We start from the raw sequence: 10,352 nt of genomic DNA on the forward strand, positions 1-10,352 counted from the left end.
TGTTGCAGTAAAATATATATCATCACCTCAGCTAGTGTTCAGAGTATAATTTATTATCTGTGGCTGTGAAAAATGGAGAAGGCATTGCTGTGAAAAGATATTTTTTGGCTATCATTTTGTAATATATTAATTATTGAGCAAAGAAAGCTCATTAAAGTGTTTGTCTATATTACTGCATTTTAAATGTATTCTAGAATCATTCAGGGAAAAGGATGGAGGAATCTTTTTATGGAATGATTGTACAAACACAGTTGTATGTATTTAGGTACTGGCAGGAGTCAACAAAACTTTGCACCCTTTACTCCAATCAGTGCAAGCAGAGCTCAGAGAGCCACAGTTCATTACTCAGCTTTCATGGCACACAGGGGGTTTCTTTTCCCTTTTGTCCCCAACCTGCATCCAGCCTGTTCTGTAGATTAGGGGCAGAAGAAGTTGAATTGGTCAGGACTCTGATCCCACCATTTTTGGTCAACACCCTTATATTGGCATACAGAGGTATAGTTCTATGATGAAATTGCTCAGGTTGTGGACATAGATAACATGTTTATAGTAGTATAAGTGGAACCAACTCTTCTTGGAGTGATTGCTGCTGAAATGGCACCTCTGAGACATAACCAGGACATGCAGTAGTGCCCCTCAAAGGCCAGGGTCCTCAAGCTCTGATTACAAGAGGGCCCAGGTTGCCAGTTATGTCTCCACTGCCTGTAGGGTGATGCACACCTATTATTAGAAGCATTTTTCCTGCATTTTTCTGAGGAATGTCTATGGCCAGCCCAACTCCAGTTGATAGCAATACCCTGGCTCAAGATGCAGAGAAAGACTCCAGTGCCATCCAGGTTGAGGAGGGGCAGTGTTACTCTCAACGTGACCAACAGTGGACTAGGATGTGGGTCAGGAAGTGTTAAAGATGGCAGAAAGAGGTTCTACAAATGTGCCAGATGAAAAAGACAGACAAGGAAACTATAGGTCTGCTCTTCAACAGAGAAGGTGAGATGTTAATAGAAAACACAAAGAAGCTACTTGATTCCTGTTTTGCCTCAATCTTCCCCATAAAAGAAAGCTGTAGTAAACAATGAATTAATTAAAATCAGGAGGGCTGGCTGAAATTGACTCAGTGTGCTGAATGAACTAACTGAGGAAAGCTGAGTGACTGACAATAATAGTCACACATTATTGAAGGACAAGTCAAAATCCAGATGGCTGGAGAAGGACTAAGATAGGGCCCATCTTTAAAAAGGGGAAAAAGAAGAGTTGGGGAATTATCAAAGTCATAGTGACTGATGTATACCTTGGAAGTTACTGAAGCGAAGAACTAACTTTGTAAGCATCTGAGATGGAAAGGATAAACTTCTCACCCAACACAAATTCGTTAAAAGATGTCAAACATTTTTTGAGAGGGTAATCTCATACAGCTGAACCAAGATATACTTGAGTTTTTAAGTAAGGCTTCTTACATAGTCTTACATGCCATTTTCATAAGTAATCTGGAAACATGGGTGGGATAGAACTACAGTAAGATGGATGCATCTTAGGGGTGTGCAAAGCAGGCCCTATTCAATTCAGATTCAGCCTGAATCAGGGACAGTGATTCGATTCATTGATTCAGATCACTGTCCCTGATTCGATCCAGCTGAATCTGAATCTGAAGATTCGATGCCGAGTCCGAGAATCAGTGATTCAGACATAGGCACAGCTTTAAATGTTTTTTCTACATAACTTGAGGTACCAGCACGGCTCATGAATGCTGTGAAGCTGGAGCACATGGAATGTCCCACAGGAGTGTGGGACACTCCATGCACCCCAGCATTGCAGCATTCACAAGCCGCTAGCTACCTAGAGATATGTAGAAAAAACATTTAAATCTTCAAACTTTCTGTCTGTATCCAAATCACCAAATCTTTCCAAATCTCTCTGAATTGATTTCATAGTTTCATAGTTTCTAGGGTCGGAAGGGACCTGAGTAGATCATCTAGTCCGACCCCCTGCCATGGCAGGAAAGAATACTGGGGTCAAATGACCCCAGCAAGGTGTTTATCTAACCTCCTTTTAAAGACCCCCAGGGTAGGGGCCAGCACCACTTCTCTTGGAAGTTGGTTCCAGACCCTAGCTGCCCTGACCGTGAAGTAGCACCTCCTGATATCTAACCTAAATCAACCCTCTACCAGCTTGTGACCATTATTCCTGGTCACTCCTGGCAGTGCTCAGGGGAACACAGACTTCCCCGGTGCCTGCTGATCCCCCCTGACTAGTTTGTAACAGGCCACTAGATCCCCCCTCAGCCTTCTCTTCTGGAGGCTGAACAAGTTCAGGTCCCATAGCCTCTCCTCATAGGGCCTGCCCTGCTGCCCCCTGATCATATGAGTGGCCTTCCTCTGGACCCTCTCCATGTTGTCCACATCCCTCTTGAAGTGCAGTGTCCAGAAATGGACACAGTACTCCAGCTGCGGCCTGACCAGTGCCGCATAGAGGGAGAAGATCACCTCCTTGGACCTGCTCGAGATGCATCTGTGGATGCATGACAAGGTGCGGTTGGCCTTCCTGACTGCCTCCCCACACTGCTGACCAATGTTCATTTTGGAGTCAATGATGACTCCCAGATCCTTTTCTGCCTCTGTATTGACAAGAAGGGAGTTCCCCAACCTGTAAGTATGGTGCTGGTTGTTCTTCCCCAGGTGCATCACTTTGCACTTGTCCGTGTTGAATACCATCCTGTTCTCATCTGCCCACCCCTGTAACCTGTCTAGGTCCGATTGTAGCCTATTGCTCCCTTCTAGCGTGCCCACATCCCCCCACATCTTAGTGTCATCAGCAAATTTGAACAGGGTGCTTATTACCCCCTCGTCCAATCACTGATGAAGATGTTGAACAGTGCGGGCCCAAGGACGGAGCCCTGCAGAACCCCACTGCCCACATCCCTCCAGGCTGAAAATGACCCATCCACCACCACTCTCTGGGTGCGGCCCTCCAGCCAGTAGGCGACCCAATTGACTGTGTGGGTGCCGACACTGCAGTCCCCCAGTTTCTTAATGAGAACGGGGTGAGAGATAGTGTAGAAGGCCTTCCGAAAGTTCAGGAAGACTATGTCCACTGCTACCCCTGCATCTAATGATTTGGTGATCTGATCATAGAAGGCCACCAGGTTGGTCTGACAGGACCTGTCACTGATGAACCCGTGTTGGTTGCCCCTAAGCATGAAATCCCCTGCTGGCCCCTCATGGATGTGTGCCAGCATAATTTTCTCAAACAGCTTGCCTAGGATCGAAGTAAGACTAACTGGCCTATAGTTTCCCAGGTCCTCCTTCTTCCCCTTTTTGAAGATGGGAACCACGTTGGCCCTCTTCCAGTTCTCTGGCACCACACCAGAGCACCATGAGTGCTTGTAAAGCTGCACTTGGAGGGCTCCGATTTAATTCAGAGAAATTAAAGGGTCTCCTGATTTGATTCGGATTTAGAGATTCAGCCACCGAATTGGGCTGAATCTGTGCTGAATCGAATCAGGGACTGAAGCTTCACACAGCCCTAATGCATGTTTGGTTGAATAACTGTAAGTGGAGAGTAACTATATATGGATCAATGTCAGCCTGGCAGGAGGTTTCAATGGGCTTTCCATAAGGACACACCTCTGGTTCTGACACTGTCTGACATTTTCATTAGTGACTTGGATGCATGAATAAAGAATATGCTAATCAAATTGAGAGACAACACAAAACTGGGAGCAACTGCAAACACTTCAGTATTCAGGACCATGACCCAATAACATCTTGAAAATAATGAGAAATGGACAACAGACAACAATGGAATTCAACAAAACGAAGGAGCACCCAAGGAAGAAAACCCAAATACACAAATGCTTAATGGGGGATAAATTGTTAGCACTGCTGAGATGGATTTGGGCATTATGGTGGATCTCAAACTAAATATAAATCAGCGTTGTGATGCTCACATAAGAAAAGCAACTACAGTTATGTTTTGCATTAACAAAAGCATTGTATGCAAGACATGGGGATGATAGTATGACCCTACTCGTGGTTGCTAACCCAAGAAATTATTTTTAACAACAATCTTCAGGGTTTTTTTTACTAAAAACCAAACTTCTTTTATTGACATATATGTTTTTACTGGTGGATGCTTTGCCTAATGTAAATGAAGCCCTTCTGCCAGGGTAACAAGGACCATGTTCAAATTTAGGGTATTAACACAAACTTTCCAAATCTGGCTCAATTCCCCACCAAGAATGAAGTTTTGTGTAACTGCAGCAGCGGTCTTACCTCATGCTGTCCCACCCCTGGGATCTCCTACCAGCTCCCATATCTTGATATCCCTGACTGCACCCTGCACTGTGCTGCCTTCCCTAATCCTCCGGCCTTATCCCTGCCAACCCCACCTTCCTTTCCTGTCAGAGACCCCCACCTACCATCTGTTTTCCCATATTCTGAACCCTGTAGCTCCATCCTGGCTGCACGTCCTTCCCTGTCTCGGGCAGTGCCTCAGGCTACCTTAGGGTGTGTGGACCTGCTCACCTGGAAGGCAAAAAGCTATTATAAGTAGACAGCAGGACACAGAAGGAGCAAGTGGCTGGATTTTGAGCTATGGAGACTTCTATGGGCCAGAAAGCTTTAACACAGGGCAGCCTTCAGAGCCTGAACACTGTGCTCCTACTCAGACACAAGTTGGCACTGCTCTGTTCAGTCTGTCAACACTTGAATCTAGCCTCAGTCAAGTTCACTGCTCTTAGATTTTTATGTGAAGCACATTTTTAAAAAAAAGAACTTTATGGATAATCATTTTTAGCTTGGTTTTCTATGGACTGTCTGCAAATTTGTGACAGTTTACTCACCACTGGTTAAGCTTTAGCTGAAGTTATGGGCTTTGCATTTTAAGCAGGGTGTAGAGAAATTAGTGTGTGTCCGGAGGCATGTGATAAGGAAAATAAAGGTGTGTGCCTGACCACCAGGCTGCTTGCAAGGATGGCAAAGGAATCCTTTCCACCAGTCCTGTTGAAATTATGCTACTGTACAGAAAAAGTGCACTAATTTCATTCAGTGGGATAGAGGGAGAGGGAACACTCACCAGAAAGAGCATGACTGGGAAGGGCACTCATCTGTGATGGCTGATGAGGGTTCCAATTCCTGTTCCAGACATTATTTTATGTATTTTACCAGTGACTGTTCAATGTAAAATAATTATAAATAACAGTGCCCTGGTAGAGCCGATTAGGGGAATACCCTGCATGCAGCTCTTCCTATAAGCTAGTTCTAAGGGACTCTCAGCTCAGCATGAGAATTTTATGGAATGTGTTTTGAGGCACCTGCTTCTTCCCATGCACTGTACATGGAGCCTGACTGCTTAAAATCCAGGGTTTAGACTCCATTCAGGAAGTGAAATACATAAAATATGTATTCAGTAACATTTTAATTGCTCTGGGTAGAAAGAGATTTGCCTTTTCTTGGAGCTGTTCTGTAGCTAGAGCTATTATATGGATTAAGTCAAAGAGAGAAGCTATGCTCACTCACTGCTTCTTTTAATCCTGTGGTTTAAAGAAGTGCTATATGCAGCAAGTAATGCACAAGAGTGTTTGCCTAACTTTGCAGAGGAATCTGGCACATGAAGGCCTGGACATGTGACATATTTACACTAGTATAAATTAAATTAGTTCTGCAAATTTATGCAAATAACACCAAGCTCTTCAGCAGTCAGATATTTAGCTACCCAGAAGTAGCTGTATGCAGTAAGCACTATTACAGGACTTTTCCAATTGTGGACAAGAGCATGGAATAGATTGTTGGCACATAGAAATGATTCTCAACCAGTGCTGTATCTAGACTGTAGCCCTGGGCAAACTTTTAGTATAGGGCCCGCCGATAATGATAATAATAATCAGACTTGTTTCAAAAATTTTTATCACATCTGTGGTATTGATGTTTTTAAATAGCTCATTGTCAACTGCTAACATTGACAGTCCCATATATATACACTCTCAAAACTTTTTTTTGACAACTGTAATTTTTTTTTTTTTCATTTTCAGGCTTCCTTTCTGTATGGGCCCTGTGTGGCCACCTGGTATGCCCATTCCTGTGTCCAGGTCTGTTCTCAAACAGGATGCAGCAAGATCTTTGAAGGGTGCCAGAATAGTGTACAAAAATATGAGGAGAAAAGCATAACTTGGCCACGTCCCCTGCCCACTACCTAGCTCTTCTGAAAGGAGATAATCACTGTAATAAATAGTTTCATTTTTGAAATGGGGTGGCACTCAGTTCACAAAAAGTATGGAGGGGTGCCTGAAGTCTAAAAAAGTTCAAAAAGTACTGTCTGATCACAAGCGGTTATCTCCATATAGCTGCAGGCCAAAAGCTTACATTAGCGTTACCTCTGATTTTTCCCTAGAGTGATTCTACAACTGATTGAAATAATACAGTAATACATAATGGTGCAGAGCAGTATGTTGTCTTTTTGCTCCCAGTTTACTCCAATGCAAATGCCAATTACACTGGTATTAATGGCATGTGTCCATGTCCCAGCTCTCTTAGCATCCCTTTGACAAATTGCACGTTTGCACCAGGGAAGACAAAACTCTTGAAGCAGAGGTGACATCTTTTAGACTAACTAAATAGTTGCAATTTTTTTCCTTTGAAAGAAATGTCCTTCATTAGGCGAAGGAGACATCAAAGATGGTGAGAGTTCTCCCAGGGAGAAAAGAAAGTTTATGTTCTACCTGGGAAAACTATTGCCATCTTGATGTCTCCTTTGCCTGCCGAAGGGTGTGTGAGCCGGAAAGCTTACAACATTTTTTTATTGGCAACTATTTAGTTGGTTTAATAAAAGATATGACCTCTACCCCAAAAGTCTTGCCTGCCTATGTCCTTAGACCAACACGGCTACAACCAGTGTCTCTGAAAGTTTGAACCAGTGCACTCTATATCAGTTTTGTTCATTAATGTAAATTACACCAGAACTGGAAAGGACAGACTAACCAGCAACAGGCAGGAGGCCTTATTACAGTGTCTCACCACTAGGTGATGGCCAGCTTGCTTATAACAAATAGTCATATATAAAAATGTGCTTGCCCCAGTGTGGGAAAGAATGGCCGTGCAAGGGAATCCATAACATCAGTACCACTGGCCTAGAGTCCCTGGGCTGCCCTCCACTGCCTCAGAAGTGGGTATCAGGAGGAACCAATAGCCAGGTCACCCAATGGATGCCTTACTTTAGTTTAGACTGTCCTCCCAGGCTGACTTCTCAGGAAAGAGAAGCAGCCCTAATCTCATCAGCTTCACAGAAAATCCAGAGCAGAGTCTGATCCTTTTGAAATAGGTATACAAGCATTTTTGAACAATACTGTTTTTTTCCAGAGGTGAATGACTGTGATTTATTCTTTCAGACATGAATGTCACTAGCCAGTACCTAAGTTGTTAGCCAAATTAATGTATACAGTGCATAATTATGTTTCCTATTTATTCCGTGTGTATTTTTACAGTTGTATAGTTATGCACATAATTAGGCTGCTTTGTGGTATGTTGACTGGGTGCATTTATACATGTGATTAGGCTGCTCTGTGGCATGTTTCCTGGGTGCTGTCATACACATGATTAGGCTGCTCTGTGGTATGTTGACTGGGTGCACTTATACACATGATAAACCACTCTGTGGTACATTGGCTGGGTGAAAACTAATTTCCTTTGAAATACTTAATTTTTTCTCAGATTAATATAAAGCAATTGCTAAACCCTGTATGTAGTAACCAAACTATACTGAGTTTTAGCAGTGTCACATTCCATACATAAACGATATCAATTGCTTGGTATTTCTTGGGTTGTAATTTTGTAGCATTGTCTTTGCATGCATGCACTGCCGTGTTTTGTCACTTTCAGAAGGCTGTGAAAGGTGTGTTCCTATGGTTAGAGCTTTGTCTTGGAGTTGGTGAGAGCTTTTCTTATGTTGTATCTAACCCATGGAAAAATCAACCAATTTGTATCCTCTCACAGATGCACTGAAAATGGACTTCCATTGGCCTTTGCATAAGGAAAATTTAAATTGCTCTTGTTTCTGTGTTCAGCAAATGCAAACACAGGAAGAGATCATAATTAAAGCAAATGAATGTTAACATTTATTTACAGACAAGACTTCATAGTATAGCCCTTACTGTCTTCATTAACAAGATAATTAACAAGGACAATTATTCTCTGTTTAAGTTGTATTTTTAAAAGAATCATTTTCCTGGATGAACTAAGAGTGCTGTCACGAGTGTGTATAATCAGCTTTTTGCAGTCTGAGAATATCTGTGGGATAAATAGTGCTCTCATTAGCACCCGTGCATCTCCACTGAAGACATTGCAGAAAATAGTACTACAGGCCCAATGCCCTGATATTTGTTGAAATTCTTATTTACACAATGAATAATAAACTTTACAAAGATTCCATTTAAATTGACCTGTATGTGGCTAGGTCTGCGCTCAAACAAACATGTTCTGTAAATGAAAGGTAAAGCAGATTTGCTTTGGTCCTGTTAGTGTCATTCTTCTATCTGGATTTAAAGACAGTGGAAAGTTCTAGTTTTAGTCTTGCAAAGTGTCATAGTAAGTGATATTTTAGCTTATGGCTTATGGTTAATACAGTGGGATTTTTGTAGTGGGAAGAGATTTACAAAAACACCTTTGTCGTCTTCCAAGTAGAGGAATATGAGATGGGTGAAACTAACATTCTCGGTAGCTCAGACTGAAGATGATGATGACAGACCAATGAAAACAATGTTATTAATGTCATTTACATGGGTATGAGGAAACTTCAACTTGTGTTGTGCATAACATCATAATTATGTCATGCAAATGTGAAACGAGATGATCAAACTCATTTGCATACAAGCAACATTTAATTTGGTAGCCTAACATTTAGTGGAAATATAACTTACTTAAAGATTAGTACCTTTGGCTGTTACTGAAGTAAGAGATAGTGTTGCTTGTTTTCATATGAAGGAGAGTGAGAAAATATTAATTCATTAAGCAATAATACAGTTTCAGTCACACAGCAGGGCCATGGGTATGTTTATCTATTGTACAGTACATCAGTGCAAGTAGAAATAGCTAAGCTAATGCCTTCATTTCACTCATTTTTGCAAAGCTCCTGTTAATTCCATACAAAAATGGCATTCAAGAAACAATGAATTTTTAAGTTTTATTGTTTATGATCAGAAAATTATTAGGTTAAAGTTTTCTGTGCTACTTTAAATCCATCCCAACATACGTATATACTACAAAGCAATTTAATGTACGATCACAAAATATTACTCATAGGACCATACCTGGTTCATGGCTATCCTGTGCATGTCCTTGGATAAATGTGCAATGACTGACTTGGACCACAAAAGGAACCATTCTACAACTCTCACAGCCCACACAACAGGCAATCTTCCCTGGTTCCTTAGCAGAACACAGTACCACAAAGGAACAGGAAATTGCAAATGGAGCCAGGCTCTTTAAAAATGTAGCAGCAGATTGTCCTCCTTTGGTTGGTGGACAAGGACATGACCCTTTAAAATGAAAATGTTGTAGCAAACTTAACTACAAATGTCACAATGTGTACTTCTTTTAATTCATTGCTGAAATTCCTGTTAATAATACTGCAATGGGTGTTCCCTTGAAAGTAATCTATGTGAGGATGAGGAAAGGAAGGTATCAACAATGTTATTGGTATGCACCTCTTTTAATTGTATGGCATATAATACAGTGCCATAGACCTGTGTCACACTGCTTCTCTTAACACCATTGACAGTAGAACTGCCACACGTCAAGCCTCCTAATCCAGCCTGAGACAGTGAACGGATTCTGGTTGGTAATAGCTTTTCCTACCATAAGTAAGATTTGTATTTTTCCAGGGGCAAGCCAATACACTGTTTGCTTGTAACTTGGTATACATTAAAGTCATGAATAATTTTGTTAGTTACAAAGGTGAAGTGATTGTACATGCTTGTAACATATCCTCTGAAGATATACAAAGGGTTGGCAACTTCTCTAGCCTATATAGTTTGTGGGGAAGGAAAGTCGGAAAACTAGAAAGTCAGTCTCATAAGGGTCTATCAATTTTTTCATAGATTCAGACTTTTAAAAGTGATGAAAAATATTTGCTGTGTACCATAAATTAGGAATATTCAACACATACAGACGTGTTGAATGATATAACTTCTTTAATAATAATGTAGTTAATCATAAAATGCTTAAATCATCAAGTTCTTAGGTTTTTATGCTGTTCTAATTCAACCTAACTTTCAATCACTTAACATCTGTTGATGTACCATTAATCTACATCTGGTTAATTTACCATTGTTACTTTTGTGAAGTTTTGTGGTTAATTCCTCAATA

This window comes from Crocodylus siamensis, chromosome 7, assembly GCF_052110815.1.
Source record: "Crocodylus siamensis isolate JL-2025a chromosome 7, ASM5211081v1, whole genome shotgun sequence".
NCBI classification, from domain to species: domain Eukaryota; kingdom Metazoa; phylum Chordata; order Crocodylia; family Crocodylidae; genus Crocodylus; species Crocodylus siamensis.